General features: G+C 32.8%; 1 protein-coding gene across 5 annotated transcripts in view; it reads left to right on the top strand.

The window, feature by feature from the left end:
- Lrp1b (LDL receptor related protein 1B) overlaps window positions 1-17,318 on the top strand; it is a 1,779,935-nt gene that overhangs the window by 241,483 nt on the left and 1,521,134 nt on the right. The window lies entirely within an intron of this gene.

The raw sequence follows: 17,318 nt of genomic DNA, 5'->3' as shown, positions 1-17,318 counted from the left end.
TGACTAATAAATGGGAGAAACTGATAAATAATTTTCTGACATCAAAATTATGTTTTTAAAGATAATGTGTGTGTGTATGTGTGTGTACTACTGGGGATTGAATGAAGAGGCCCTCTACCACTGAGCCCTTTTAATTTTATTTTTAGACAGAGTCTCTCTCAATAGTGGAGACTGACCTTGAACTTGCAATACTGCTGTTTCAGCCTCCCAAAGTCACTGGGATTACAAATGTACACCTTCATAACTGACAAAAATAAAGTCCTTATCAATGTAGTATTTTCTTAGATATTTCTGGAAGTCATATTTATTTCCCTTGTGGTTAATTTTGCTATTACCTTATTCCATTTCTTTCTTTTCTGATACATTTTTTATTTAAATGCTTGGTGATTTGTGCTTATGCATTATTATAAATAGGAGAAAGTGAAATGATCGAGAGTTTTAGTGTATATGAGCATGTGCCTAGGTTGAAAGGCCTTACTAAGCATGTAAGATTATACAATAATCTCTAGAAATGCCATGTCTTCAAATAGAGACAGACCCTGTTCTGAAGCTCTAATCTGGGTTTTTCTAGTTCTTTCCAGAAAATATTATATTTATAAATTACTTAATTTCTTTTAAGATAAATGCTTAAATCCTTCTTCCCCCATTACAAGGAAGTATCTCTAGCTTGTTAGCCATCAACAACTCCGCATATGTAGAATATGTAAACAGAGAATTAGGGGTTAAAACCCTGGTCTTTTGCCTCAGGTTTCATCCCTGCCCTCATCCTTTCCACTTACAGTTTTTAAATCTAAACAATCTGTCATTTTGTTGGGTCATCAAGTTCTTCTTAGGTATATTCCCTTCTCTTCAGACTATGATCTCACCTGTCTTTATTAGGTCACTGATTTCTTCTCTCCATATTTTTAAATCTGCTTTCCTTTATCCAGAACTTTGTGAAGTTTTCTTCTCTAAGGAAGCTGCTTCATTTATCTTCTTCCCTGATATAACCCTGCAGTTTATCTTTGTTTTTTGTTTATCCCAACCCTCTTTTAGAGAACAAATCACCTCTCAGAATCAGAGCTTCAGAGAGTGAATTTAACCATGAAAAAACAAAACAAAACAAAAAACAAAAACAAAACAAAACAAAAAAACATGGATTGCATTCTCTTGGCCAAACAGGCGGGCTGAAAATCTTGCACAATGGGACCTCAGTATTTTCTACCAACCTGTGCTCAGGGGCAAAGAGATAATATTGATTTTAATATTGATTTATCAGGTCACCATATAGGATCAGAAGCTGGCATAGTTTTTTGTTTGCTTGCTTGCTTTATTTGAGCATTACAGTTTTCCATAGTAACTGGGTGCATCATAACAAAATGAATGGTATCTGACCCACTGCATTTAAGTCCTGGTTCATCTACTGCCTACAACTCCTTTCCCCCAAACCCCCTACTGATCCTCCTCTTGCTTATTCATTTATCCAATCTCCATTGTGCTTTCCACACACATATATAAAGGTGATTTTTACCTGTGGTACACTTGTACATACACAAAACATGGTTTTGTTAAATTCTTTCCATATTTCCTCTCCTTTCCCACGACCTCTCCCTCTCAATCTCCTTCTTGTACTTTTCTGATCTTCCCTATATATTTATGCTATTAGATACCCACTCACGTTCCCGCCTTCTTTCTTTAATTTGCTCTATCTTTTGCATATCAGAGAAAACATTTGACCCTTAATTTTCTGAGTATGACTTACTTCACTTAGCATAATATTCTCCAGATATACCGTAGTTTCATTCTTCTTTGCAGCTCAGTAAAACTCCATTATGTATATATAAAACAAATGTTCTTGATCCTTTCATCTATTGACAGGTATGTGGCTATTGCCGCACAAGAGTTTTGAGGGAATATACAGAACAATGCTCAATATGTAACTGGGTGACAGTAATGTTATTATCTTTTAAATATAACAGTGAGCCACACCTACTTCTCATGAGGAAGCTTTGTACCTGTGGACTTTGGAAAATAAACTCATTGAGAATTTTGATTACTTATACAACATAATCCATATGAACCTGGTAAGGTTCCCCCCACTCCATGTGAAGGAAGACATGATAGCTCTTAAAGAGACCCTCACTTCAGAGTGAACCAACTTTCCAATTCATGATATTACGAAAATCTTTAATATCCAATGATAAAGACATAGGAGAGTGATAAAAGGAAAAATATGTTCAGTAATCAGTTTAAATTAAAAAAAAAAAACATCTGAGAGTATAGCTCAGTGGTAAAGCTCCTTTCTGGCATGCATAAGGTCCTAGGTTTGATCTACAGCACCTTAAAATTAAATTAATTTTTAATGATGCAAAATATATAAAAATTGTTCATTCTGTTAAGTTTATTTTTAACTGATGTGAAATGTAAAAGTTGTACATATGAATCGACTATTATGAGATTTTTCAAAACATATATATATTTTGTAATATTCAACCTAGGTTAAAAATATCCATCTCGTTAAACATTTATCACTTATTTCTGGTAAAAATATTCAAAATTTTATCTTTTCTCCTTTAAAAATATACAGTACATAATTAGTATTTTTAGTCACTCTCCTGTGCTAAAGCACACCAGAATTTCTTACTCCTACTGAACTCTATCTTAGAACCCATTGATCAACCTCTCCTCATCCTATCTTTCCCCTACTTTCCCTAGCCTACTCTCAGCCTTTTGAGGTCAAATCTTACGTATTCCATATATGAATGTAATCATGAGCTTTAAATTTTTATCAGGTATTTATTTCATCAGAGTATTTTGCTGTTTGGAAAATCAATTCTAAATCCTTCCACAGTTTTTGTTGTTGTTGTTGTTGTTGTTGTTGTAGTTTTGAGACATTAAAGTGCTTATAAAAGAATAATGCATTTGGGGATTTGGTTATCTTCATCTGATTTTTGTGGCAAGCATAAGTAATTGTGAATATGACTTTGTGGCAATAGGCAATGATGAATATTTTTGGACAAGTATTCTTAGTAAAATCATTTGATGATAGGAAAAATTAAAATTTAACATTTCTCCATGGAAGAGCATCACATTTTCAAGTATCCCAGACAGATTGCATAACTAAAAATAACTACACCTTCTAGTACTTAACAGCTCTATCTTTCACGTATTGTCCTACCTTCAATTTAATTTAATTATCTGATGCATATGTGTTCTTAGAACCTGAATCAATATTTAAAAAAAAAATAAATGCTCCTGCCAACAGTAATAATATTCTAAGTGCTGTAAAACATGGAGATAAATCAATGTCCCTAGGAAAGTCCTGAGATGTAGGAGAAGCACATGACAGGGGAAGGAGGTAGCGTAAGCAATCCATCAATACTGGCATATTAGCACCGTTGATGTAAACAATTTGAGGATGAAGGAGAATCTATAGAAAAAGATGAAGGTAGAAATGCAGTACACACAGCAGCTGAAGGAAAGTAATGGTCATTTAAGATAGAATCTTAAAACTAATTTGGCTTATATTAAATAAGTCATTTTTCTACTGTGGTCCAATACATGTATATATTTGGTAGATATATTGAGATCATTCTTGTTTGGCCTGAATTCCAAAAAAAATCATATTTTAGACATCAAGATACTTCTATCCCCAAGGTGCTTAATTATAAGGCATTCAGCTACAATTGTCAATGGAATAGAGTCTTCTCAGAGCTAAGATATTTACAAAGATGAAAAGTTTAGGAAGATCAATGTTACCAACTGAATATGACTAAGAGAAACCGATCCCTTTTATTTAGGAATAAATGAATTCAAGTTATTCATTTTCAGTGCTGCATCACAGAAAATCAAGTCATGAACATAACACTTTCAAGTACAACTAATTTTATATATCAGTAATATGTTTATTTTTTATGGAGAATAACAGAAAGCAAATGTCATTCCTAAGGGGAAAAGTTACTAACAGTTTTTAAAACACCATTGTAGTCCCACTAATTCAGACATTATAGCTATGGCATCCTATCATGAATGTAGGAATGTTTAGACCATACCCAGTCCTTAGGCGGTTGTGCTTGCCAGCCTTCATGTCCCAGCAAGCTTAACATCATTTGGTTTGACTTCCCATAAATATTCCTCAGTGTTTTTAGAGATTTTATTCACATTTAATTGGAACAATTGCCCTGTGTGTTTATCTTCTGCTGCTACATTAACCTCTGCCTTATTTGCTGATAAGGGTAGAAGGGTAGTACTGGTGACCAGAACCCATCACCCTAGGCACAGCATCAATGGCAGATTCTTGCCATAAGAGTTCTTTACTAGACACCATGGAACATGTGGTCATACTTGGCTTTTCTGCAAACTTTCAATTGGTCCTAAATTCCTTCAGCTAGACAAAAATACCAATGGATTGAGGAAAGAGAGAGAGAGAGAGAAAGAGAGAAAAATCTCTCCTGTCCCCTCTGTTTTCAAATTTAATCTTAAATCAAAAGTCACACATTGTAACTGTGTGTGCTACCCTGGCCACAAACCTGTCAACTAGTTATAGAGAAAGATCATTCACACAGCAGGATTCTCCTTTATATGTGCATCACTACCCATTGGAAGCATGAACTCTTCCTCACCTGTACTATCTTTACACCAGCATCTTTCCATGGAGTGCTCCATCCACAGCATTTAGTTTGGAAAAAAGCACATCACCTATTCCTTACAGAGTGAGAGCCAGGAGGTTAGATCATATTTTTGTCTGTCTTTGTACTTTTTGCTGTATATACATACTCCATATTTAAATGGTTCTAAATTTCAGCTTCAGACTCTATCAGTCATGCCCCAGTGCCAATAGCAATTCCAACACTGGTAGTCCATCTCTGGAAAGAGAAAAAGCTTGTCATCATTCTTTTTGAATCTGCTTGGTAATTTTCTGTTATCTACTCTCTTTCATACTATATAAGAAATTTCACTATTAATGAAATGAACCAGGCTGCTATTATTGTCCATTTAAAAGCAATATTCTGATATACTTCATAAAATTATATTTTATAAGCATATAACAATTTAAATATCTAATATGAAGCCTTAACATCAATTCATAAGCACATAACAATTTTAATATTTAATATAAAAACTTCATATCAACATGAGTCGATAATGAGGTATCTACCACAGCAAAACACATTGACCTTGTAAAATATATCAATGTCCTCCTCATAGCTAGTCAGTCAATCCATATATATTTTCAGGTAAATTTTTTTCCTGATGAATTGCTTTTCTGCTGATTTCTTATTCACCTATTTGGTGTGACCTCCAAGATGATTTGCCTTCTAATGTAAATGTTAAAATACTTTATGGATCTTGAGGCTGGGAGTAGGGTATAGGGGCAATAATCTATTCTGCTATAAGGAAAATTTGAGAAAAATTAAGTGTACTCCATATTACACATTCATAGTGCCTTTGCCTTATAACGTTTTTAATACATGATAAATATATTCAGACATTCTGGCTGTTAACATTTTAGCATGAGTTGGTTTATAAGATTATTTGATAGTAAACCTATGAAGTACAGAGACAATCTTTATTCTAACATAAGGTATGGCAGATTGTTGGTAAGAAAGATTTTTTTTAAATGTGGATAGGTGATTGTAATGTCATTGAAGCAAATATTGTTATATAACTTTCCAATGTGTTTCATCATGGGTTCCATAGAGTGATAATGTACCCTAAATCCAGAAATATTTCCTTGTACACATCATTCTACATTATTAAATAATTAATAAGGCATCTTAGATAACACTGTCTTATTAAAAAAGAAAATATAAAAATGATCGTACCTAAAATTTGAAAGCGCAAAGCAACTTGATTGTTTGAAATTGCTAGTGGTCAGTTTTCTTTCAGTAATATAAAATTGTAAATCCTCATAGATAAGAAAAATATCTACATGGATTTACTAAGAAAACACTTTTTTCATGGATGCTAGTATTTTGTTTGCTTTTTAAAAATGCAGTTACAAATAACTAGGATTAAAGAATATTGATGTTAAAAATTATTCCATCTAAATATAAATAATATTCTCTAAATATAAAGAATATTGATGCTAAATAATTTTTCTTTAGCAGAAGCAGTAGCCGCATTTTTAAAATTTAGCTTCTTCCTAGAATTTTTATCTAGTTTCTGGAAAGCAAAATGGAATGTTTTCTTTTAAAAAACTCAAAATAATTTCTAGTCATTGCCTAACAGTCAATTCAACTCCACCAAACAAGTAAAATTTCTTCTTTTACTTTAAATCCTTTATTTTTTTCCTCCACCTAATGCATGGAGATCAAGAATACTTATTGCTGTTCGTTCTTTGGGCTTCTTGGTTTTCTTGTACTGCTGTTATAAACATAAAAAGCATTGGAGCAAATAATTGCACGCTGTTGACCTGCAAATATGTCTTTCTGAAAGTCTTAGGAAAAAGTATTTCTGCCTGTTGCCCTGCTCAATTTGAGACTGGCTTTGGTGTCCATTGAACACTTAGTAGCACTATTAGCTTTTTTTGTATTAGGACTCTGATCACCTGTCATTGTATATTTAGACCACAGACAGAAATTGGATCATTACCCTGTTTTGGAAATATATCACCTATGGTTCAATTAATTAAACCTCAAAGAAGATGACTTTTCATAGCTTTGTGTTTTAGTCATAATGCTTATGGTGAGATTCCTGCTGAACTGCCAAAGTAAAGTTTTACCAATTTTGTCATTTACAGTTTTAAAGTACATTTGACTCATCTGCTGGTTAACCCTAGTATTGAGACATGATAAAAGCTATAATTATTATTCTTACTTTTTCACAGCTCAAGGTATTGAACCCAGGGCCTTACACCTGCTGGGCAAGCACTGTATCACTGAACAACATGCCAACCTTACACTATGTTCTTGATTTTCTTTTCTTCATTCAGGAACAAAGGCTAAGTTCTAAACTTAGGTATTACCTACCTACTAATGGAAATGATATGAGAGCTTGTAAGAGGTCTTGGACATAAGCATTTTGTTTATTCAACTAATTATCTCATATGAGATATACTTACGAAGTATTATCTATCTTTTTCTTTCACCATACTAGGGATTGAATTCAACGGGGTCCCTATTACTGAGGTAAATATCCTCAGCTCTTTTTTTTTTTTAAATAGGGGGAGATATCTTTTTTTTTTTTTTTTGGTAGATGGACATAGCACAAAGACTTTCATTTTTATGTGTTGTTGAGAATCGAACTCAGGTCCCGCCCATGCTAGGTGAGCACTGAACCACAATTCCAGCCCCTCAGCTCTTTTTATTTTTTATTTGAGACAGAGACTCAATAATTTGACCAGATTGGCTTTGAACTTGAGATTCACTGTTTCAGCCTCTGAAATCACTGGGATTACAGGTTTTCACTACTGTGTACCACCTTATCTCTTTTCTATAAATAAATATTTCTATATTTATTCATGTAAATAAACATCATCTTTTTATTTAATTCAATAATATTAAGAGAGCTGAATACATTCTTCAAAAACCTTTATAATTTATTTTAAATCTAATTCAATACGATAAACACAATACAATTCAATATACAAAAAAGTATTCATTCCATGAATATCCCCCTCTCCAAAAAAAAAAAAAGGTTTTATAAAGATGATGGTAGTACTGGTTTGCAAGCTTCTTTCAATTAGATGTTTTTAGGATCAATAGGGGTGACAAGAGTTGGAGAAAGGAACAAATACACAAGAAGTGATAACTGCATTCCTGTCTCATAAGCCTAAAGGAATAATTGTGAAGTTTTAAAAATAGAATGATATCATATACTTAAATGTAATTTGTTCATTATTTAAACTTAGAACCTACATGTATTTTCCCTATGTTTATTTAAATCATTTGTTAATGAAGAAGGCATTGTGAAATTCAACATACATACATACAGTTTAATTTTATTTGTTCTTTATAGAGCTTTATCAAAAAATGTCAAAGGAGTAAATATGACTGTTTTCTTTCTAAACCACCAAATATGTATAGTTATTTGCTTTATTTTCTTTTCCCTGTATTTTTTACATCTTTCATTTTACCATCTATCATCCATATCTCTTCACTAATTTACCTGTGTTCTTCTCAAAGACCCTCTATACTTTTCTCTCTTTACAAGTTTCATCAGTTTGCCAGTCTCTTAAAATCTTCTCACTGTGTGAGAGAAAAGCAGCCCTTTACCGTTATTTACCCAGAAATAGCCTGTTTAAATTCCTTTATGTCTCAGCTCTCTGGTGTCTTCTTAACCCACTCAACGGCTGTGGTTGGTCTGGCTGGAAGCCACCTGGTTCTCTTCAGTTCTAGCCTAGAGAACATTCTAAGAGGTGTGAGGAAAAGATCCCTATGTTTTAAGAAGAAAATTTGCAAAGGCCTTTAGGAAAAAAAATTTTTTTTCTGACACCATAAGTGTTCCAAAACTGAGTTGTTTGCTGGTAAGTTTATTTTTGAGAATGCAAACATTTGAGGAAATGTCAAAACAAATTTTGATATATGCCAAGGAGTATGGGCTGCTTCTCTCTTTCTTTTTTTCTCTCTCTCTTTCTTAGTTAAAATATGCCTCAAAATAAATTGTATTTCAAGCCCTGTTGCATGAATCCAGTTTTATATATTTATTTTATGGATTTCTGGTCAGTAGCAATTATCCCTAAGCTATTACAATTGCTTCAAAGTGTCAATCTGTATCCTTTTATGTAGAGATGCAAATGTATTTATTTCTCAAAAATACCAACTGTCCCCAGAAATTAGAAACATCTCCACACCCTGTATCCTGTGGACATCATCTACAATGGTTTGGGTATCACTTACTGCTATAAGAAATGGAGAGCTTCAATTTCAGATTTACAAATTAGAATTTTATGAGCGTGAAACAGGGGTGTCATAGGCCAGCTGGTAGCTATTTTCACCATAATTCAGTGTTAAGGGCATCTTCTTTCCTGTATCCTCAAAACTTCCTGTTTTAGCCTCAGAATAAGACGGAACAATGGAGAAGGCATATTTACCTCTTCATCAACCCGATGTGTGAGTGAACCACATCACCTCCATTCAAATCCCAGTTGTTAAAACTAGTCATAGATGCAGGCGTAGTTCAGTAACAAAATCCCTCTCTTATTGCCACATCCTAGCAGCAACTGCATCCAATGGGAGGGAAATAGAAATATTTGCTAGATAGTTAATTATCTTTGTTGCCCCAGATAATAAAAATAAACACTTTTTATCATCAAAGATTTGGAAATTCTTGATAGGAAAAAATAAGTGTTTCATACTCTGTAATATATTAAAGAAAAGTTCATGTAAAAATTTATTCAACTTTGACTACATGGCAGATAGCAAGCTCTGAGTCACAGTATGAAACTTTAATTCTATTACAACTTTGAATAATACTGGAAAGTTTTACATATATTTTATGAGTCTTCATTAAATAGTAAAAATATATCTTGCCTTCTCTTTCCTATTTTAATTTGCAATTTAAATATCTTTTTAAAGAGAAAGGTTAGTTTACTGATAGAATACGGGGTTGTTTTAGCTTGATTCAATACTTAATGTCTGTGGAAGAACAGGAATTTGATAAAGTAATTATAATTTTAATTGAATTTCGAAGTCCTGTTTTCAGGTATAGACATTTGTAATTTGAGGGGGTGGATATTTGTCATGGTTTTCTAATTACCTCCCATGGTGACCAATGCATATGTAAAGCAAATGGGGGGAACTGTTACTTTCATGTCATACTAACAACTTTATTTTTCATTTATCATATTCTAACACTCAGCATGCTATAATTAAGTCATAGTGTCAACTACCACTATAAAAAATGAGCTGTAATATTCCTGGTTAAGAAGAGTAGAGAATTAATTGACTGTCTAGAACTAATAGAATTAGCACCCACCCCTGTGAACTGAACTTTTGTGGTGAAAGAGTGTAACTAGACCATCTGTCACACATCATTTCTTCTGGTGGGAATAGAATAGCTTGACATTAAGGGCAGCCCATATCTCTTTCAATTTTACTCAATATTTTCTGTTTTCAGGGACAGTAGGTTCTTTGAAATCACTCTTTTTCAAGTCCCAGACTACCTACCAGATTTGCTGTACTACCTTCTACCATACTGTCATTGTAAAGATACTTTTACAATGACATGAAAAAATATACATATTACTTAATCATTAAAGTCAAGGATGCTGTAGATCTATGAAAAAATATACATGTTACTTAATTATAAAAGTCAAGGATGCTGCAGATATTTGAAAAATAGTCTATAATAAAAGCAAACATTTCTATTTGGAGCCCAAACTTTGTAGGTATGCCAAATTTGAAAGAATTGAGTTTTTCAGAAAAAACATTCATTATATTAGATTGTCTGAAGGTATGTTATTCCTGAAAGATAAAATAGAAAGATTAAATTCTGTAGATGCTTCCATTTTATAAAATTAAAAAAGAATATTAAAAAACTGTTCTGTTAGAAGGCAGGAACATGACTACTCTTGATGGCATATAAGTATTGCTTTCCAGTTCTTATTTTCTTTCTTGATCTGAGTTCTGTTGAATAAAATAAGTTCTAATATTGAAAATTCACCAAGCTTTTATTGGAACTTCTCTGTTTTGTATATTATTCATTTATTTATTAAGTGTAGACAGAGGGGATGAACCAAATTTGCTCAATTGGTCAAAGCTAGCTCCCTTGAACTCTTCACATGCTCCCACCAGTAATTAAAGAGTTCTTTGGTTTTTCTGATCCAAACTGTGTTGCATTTTGAGCTTGTACTTTTCCTGATCTGAATCTAAATTCATCATTTCTCTAAGAACTTCTGACCTGTTCTAGAAGACAAACTCTGGGCCCTAAGTATGCTTTTTTTCTATTGTAGTGCCATGGCTTTTACACTCTTCAGAGGACAGTGTGAACCAGAACACACACACACACACACACACACACACACACACACACACACACGTTTCCCCAATTATGATGCCATACTGACCTCTAATTTAAAAAAAAAAAAACAGAATTTTTTCTCACATTTCTAATTGCATGTATGTTTTCCTTCCCCTCAATAAGAACTCTGATTCTCAACAGTGTTATTTTCTCATTTAATCTTTCTCACAGTTCACACAAAACAGGCTTAAATTTATCGACCAAAATTGCTACCAAAAATATACAAGAAAGTTCAAAACAATAATAAGTGAGTTCTGTCTACTTCTGTTTTTCTCTCTTTTGTGAATATTTTCATGAAAGTCTCTTTTTTTTTTCCAGAACATATAATCAAATGTTTATGCACTATTCTTTCACCTTTGTCTCCAATTTTGCTATGATTATAAGGTGATATTAATAAAATAGATGCCCACCATTAATCATTTGCTAAGTTCATCACAATTGTCCTTTCAATATGCACATAAGTTTTCTAATGGTTTTCTCATGAAGAACTCAACTTCTAATATTCCTGAATTCTTGTATACATATATGTGCTATTGTATGGACTTAATAACTAAAGAAAACACTGAATAGATGATAAGTTCATGACAGTTTGGTACTTAAGTAGTGTTAAGAGTTATATTGCGTTTTGTTGCTGCTGCTATAGGGAATTATGATGCCAAAGTGATTTTTATCCCTTTAGAAGTACAAGCTCATTTTACTGAGAAAACCAGATTTTTTTGAACTAATTGTTTCTTAAGACATGTCTAAAACTTGACTTCTCTGAATAAATATTCCAATTGACATTGTAGGCTACTTAAAAATGTAGACCAATGGCTTTTTTTCAGAAATTTTTTTTAGATTATGATTTTAAATCTAAATTCTGTTCCATTTTTTATTTCATATTTTTAAGGAAAGAAATTTTATAATTATTAAATTATTTGTTTGCTTTTTAAATTGTGGGGTTTTGTTCTCTTTGTTGTTTCTATACTAAATGCTTTATTTTCCTCTGGTAATGTATAATTTAGTGCTATTCTGAATTTTTTTTTTTAGTTTCCTATCCAAATTCAGTCAACTTTATATCATAATGTCTTTTTTTTAAATAAATCTATTATAGTTCTTATACTTTGAACTGCAGATTCAAGGTCACATATAGAAAGAATGAAATTCCATTCTTTAGCTTCAAGGCCCTAAAGGGATACCTGTGTTTCCAAGGTTACCTCTTTTCCCCCTAATAGTGACACCATTTAAAATGGCCACTTCAGGGCTACTTCTGATCTATTATCCTTTCAACCCCTTTACATTCCAAAGTAGCTAATGTTTTCATTCACCAGGTTTTAGCCATGTTCTCATGACTTTGAATCTCTTTCTAAGAATGGTCTATGTTTCAACTGCTAGTACCTGATCATATCTCCTTTTCTACATGTGCTCTGTGTTAGCATGGATTTGAGCTGACTCTTATAGTAAAGGTACGTTAACCCCCACTACACAGCACTTGAAGTGTTTAGTATTTTGAATCTTCTAGTTATCTGTAACTGCATCTTAAGGTGGTTTTATTATTTTTTAATCAATGTGACATTTGGAATATGGAATAAATTCAGATCTGCATGGTCTCTAATATCCTAAACCCTTTTTAAGAAAATTAAATTATGCATTCATCTATTTTAGGTTATGTTGTTTATGTATGCACACTATGATATATATCATCTTGTATGATTTAACATTCAACAACCATGTACTGAGAACCAATTATGTGCAAAACACATGGAATGTTTTTCATTTCACTATGATCCTTAAAGGCTTTTGATGAATATAATTCTTTAACCTAAAATAAGGGTTATAATTATTTTTTGTGTGTTTGACAAAAGAAGACAGGATCTCTCTGTGTTGCCTAGGCTGGCCTCAAACTCCTAGGCTTAATCAATCCTCTCGTCTCAGTTTCCCAAGTAGCTTAGACTATAGGCATGTATCACTGTGTTCAGACTAGGGCTATTATACTTATTGGGATGGTAGGTTCATATTTATGTTCATAAAACACTTTGAAATATCTTTATTCATTCCCAGGGTAAACACTATTAGGAAATAATCTTTACCTGTTAGATAATAGAAAAAGAATGGAGATTCGGTATTGTTCATTTGGCAAATAAAATAAATAAACAACACTCAACTTAAAAAAATGTTATTATAAACTGAGCATGTGTGAAAAAAATATAAAAGAGAAATGGATCAGAAAATGTATTAAGGCACTGGGTACTTAAAGCCTTCCACATAAATGATGGAGACATAATTAAAGCATATGGGACAGGAGCCAACAGTGCAAGATGCTACTTGAAAGTTCTGAACATCTCAGAAAAGGTCAAGCCAAGGAAGGCCTGAATACTGAGCTTTGCAGTAGTACAAGGACTGCCTTGATGGGTCTTAAATTGTTAGAGAAACAGAAGTTAAATGACCAGAAATATTGTATTCAAGTTTCAAATGCAGTATGATCAGTGGTTATTTACTAGAGAGAGACTAAAGAATTTGGTTAGTCTGAATCATGAATTTTTTGAGAGAATGAGAAAATAGGGAAATGACAAACTTGAAAGCCAAATGAGCTATTTCAAGTTAATACAGTAAGAAATCAAAAGTATTTATTTATTTATTCGTTCATTCATTCATTTATTCATTCATTTATTCATTTATTTATTTATGTGTTTATTTAAAATGAAAATAATTAAAATTTTAAAAAATTGTTTACTATTTGCAGTAGCAATATTTCACCTGTTTGGTAGCTACATGTTGTAGTGACTTTTATAGATAATCTTGCAGATATAGAGCAATTCCTTTATTGCAAAAAGTTCTATTGAACACCACAGGTATAAAATATTGGGTTGGATAAACACCAGCTGTGGTCCAAATATTGAATGATTTAATTTCATAATTACACTTGATTAAACTTTTCAATAGGACCTCATTTCTTATTTTCTTGTCTCCTTCAAGAACAATATAACAAAATCTAATAGATGGTTGCTATTAATTAAGGCTTAATTGTGTGTTTAACATAAAGCCTTCACATGTAAAGGTTGGTCAGTAAGTTTCTTCCATTTCTAGGTAAAAGGTTTGTGTCTATCAATGATTACTTTGAAAATGGGTCTTGGTTATTAGGAGTAAAAGATATTACCATTGTTAACATTTTGTTCCTTTACATACAACAAAAAGTGACTGCCTTTTTTATCAACGTGTTATAGACATTTATTTCTTGAGATTTTTAAAAATAATCCTCACGAATAGCCTTAAGTAATGAGGGGGAAAGTGCTAGGTATAAATCTCTACTTTGCTTCACATAATAAATCCAGTTTTAAGGTAATAAATTCATACTTCTAAAAATTGTTTCATTGAATAACAGAAATAAAGATCTGTATTTTTCCTCCACTACTATTTTGGTTATCAGAATTATGACAGAGGCTCATCCTTATTCCATAACATTGTGAATAAATCATTAAGTTTCTGTTGTCTGTTACTGCATGATGCAAAAATGACAGGGTAGATTTTACCAAATTTGGAACAGCTGGAATTTAGGTGCAACAAAGGGCCCTTGTGAATACTAATTTTGTAGAGAAGTGCCATATGAATTTTGATGCTTGGAACAGAGAAAACAAATGGCAGTTTCAAATTTGAAATTCAATTCAAAAGTCACAAGTGCAGATGGTTGAAATTACAAAAGTGGGATTAGCAATTGGGCTGCTTCTCACCTGGACAACTCCATGTAGTATGTACTAGAGTAAACAGCACTAGAGATTTGGTTATTGAGTGATATGCAGAGATTTCCCAAGCAACGTTGACACCATAGTTAACCCAAACTTCTGCATCTAGTCATAAAATAGAAAAGAAAAATAATGAACTATGCATGATGTAGCATTTGAATGAAGGCATTTCTACAGTACTCCTAAAGGATTTGGCAGTCGGAATATATGTTAACAGGAGATGGTTTACACGATCTGGAAGGACCATATGAAATGACTGCTGACTCAAAGATGACGTTAATAAAACATCTGTAGGCTAATGTTTCAGTTATTCCTAAAATCAACAACTACTTCATTGGCAAATTATCTTGCTTTCTTATCCTCCACGTGCTGAATTAAGCCTTTAAGTGTGTAATTTGTCCTATTTCCCCTCTTCCTATCATCTAACTGAATGTACACATAGAGATGGAAATAAATTAGTTTCTGGGGTTGAAATAGATGGAACATACAGTACTGCTACTCATGCCTTTTGGAATGTGATAACAGTATTGTTACTAGAGAAAGATTTATTTTTCTGTCAGTGATATTGTTACATCAGTCACATGACAAGATAACTTAGAGGCAATGCATCATAAACTTCATTGTGAGCACAATGCTGATAAAAATGTAAATGCTGACACTTTAAAACTGAATGGAAAATGAGTGGGTAATCTCATTTTCTTTCTAGTCTTCTCTGTAAACTCTCGAAAAGTGAGTGACTCTGACAGGTGCAGGAACCTTAAGCTTTATATGCATTCATCATTTATTTATTTGAAAACATATCCAGTGGAAATAGTCAGTTCTGTAGAAATACTGTTTCCAAGGAAAATACAATTAGAAAAGTTAATTCTGCTCTAATGTAGTAAAGGTAGATTTTTGTAACTGGAAAAAAAACAACAACTCTGAGAGAGTATTTTATTTGGACTCATCACTTCAGAAGAGAAAATCAAGGTTTAAAAAGGTTTCTTGTTCTTCCCTTTCCTTTTCTTTCTCCTACTTCTTTTTTATTTCCTCTCCTGTCCCATCTCTTCTCCTTCTTTCTTCTGTTTTGTTTTCTCTTATTTCTTTTATTTTTTCTCTTTCACCTCTTTACATCTATTAGACAACATCTAACAGAGTATATTATCTGTTTTCTGTTGCTTAACAAAATGCCCAAGGCTGAATAATATATAAAGAGAGAGGGAGGGAGGGAGGGAGGGAGGGAGGGAGGGAGGGAGAGAGAGAGAGAGAGAGAGAGAGAGAGAGAGAGAGAGAGAGAGAGAGAGAGAGATTGATTTAGCTCACAGTTCAAGATTTAAAGCTCAAGATCAGATGACCCCATTGGTTAAGCTTTGATGAGCTCCCCCTGTTCATTTCACAACATGGTTAATGGCATAACGGCATTAGTATGTACAAGTGATCACCCAGTGAATCAAGAAGTCAGAGAAACTGAGTCAGTTTCCTTCTTTGATAACCAGAGGGAATTTTATAACAGAGTGCTTATAGAATAAACACTCTACCACAGAGCTACCACCTCAGCCTACTTTTAAAATTTATTCTTCACAAATCCATATAAATATTACCTTGTGGGGATAATCATATTAACTAGAACATAAACAAGAATCTACAGACTCCAGAGAGACTTTATATACTCATGAAGGAAGTTTCTTTCTCCTCTTCTATTTTTGGTCTTTCTCTTGTCAAGGACTTAAAGAATAGAAGACAATACAATATTCTGCATAATTGCTGTGATAAAGTCATTCTATCCATGAATTCAAATTCTTTTTGAGACTCAGAAATTCTGGATTCAAAAAATCAGAAAATGTTGCATTGACATCCACTTCTCCAGAATATTTTTAAAACAGTCAAGTCTAAGAAGAACAGAACACATTTAATTGGGAGACAATCTAGAGTTGAGGAAAAACTGAGCTCTAAGACCTGAGTGGTATCTCAGCTCAACCATCACCTTCCAGTCTGATTTGGGGTAAAATCTTTGAATGTTTGTGTCAGATCACCAACAGAGAAATGGAAATATCTGTTCAATGGGAAAAGTTTGAGGTTAAACGGAAGAGGTTATACATAAAATGCTGAGCAGAGTGCTTATATTCAACAATATAGCTTCTGTCTCCCTTTCCTTAAAACTCAGATCTCTGCCTTAATTTTGTGTTCTTCATAAGTCGTAACAAGTTCCTATAAATCCCTTAGAAGACATAGTTTTGAATATAACTAGTCAGAAAATAGAGGGGCAAAGGAGGACAGACATAATCATAGTGCAGAGACAATAAAACCAAAAAGGAAAATAAAAAGGCAATAAAAAGAGGCAAGATCTTGCTGAGCAAGACTCTTACCTTATTTGCTAAGGCTTTCTGCAGGCTGGTGGAAATATAGCTTTTTACATATAAAAATAGAGGTATATGCATTATTTTTTAAAATATTTTTTTAGTTGTAAATAGACCTTTATTTTATTTATTTATATGCAGTGCTGAGAATCAAACCCAGTGCCTCACACATTTTAGGCAAGTGCTCGGCCACTGGGCTACAACCCCAGCCAGGGATGTATGCGTTATTTTAATAATCAAGTTTCTATTAATAAAAGTATGACCTATAAATAATGCATGTATAAATAAAGAAATTCTATTTTGACATGTGCTAATGTTACAC

Source organism: Ictidomys tridecemlineatus, chromosome 7 (assembly GCF_052094955.1).
Source record: "Ictidomys tridecemlineatus isolate mIctTri1 chromosome 7, mIctTri1.hap1, whole genome shotgun sequence".
In the NCBI taxonomy this organism is placed as follows: domain Eukaryota; kingdom Metazoa; phylum Chordata; class Mammalia; order Rodentia; family Sciuridae; genus Ictidomys; species Ictidomys tridecemlineatus.
The sequence above is the reverse complement of the archived record's forward strand: the minus strand, read 5'-3'. Positions and strand labels throughout refer to the sequence as shown.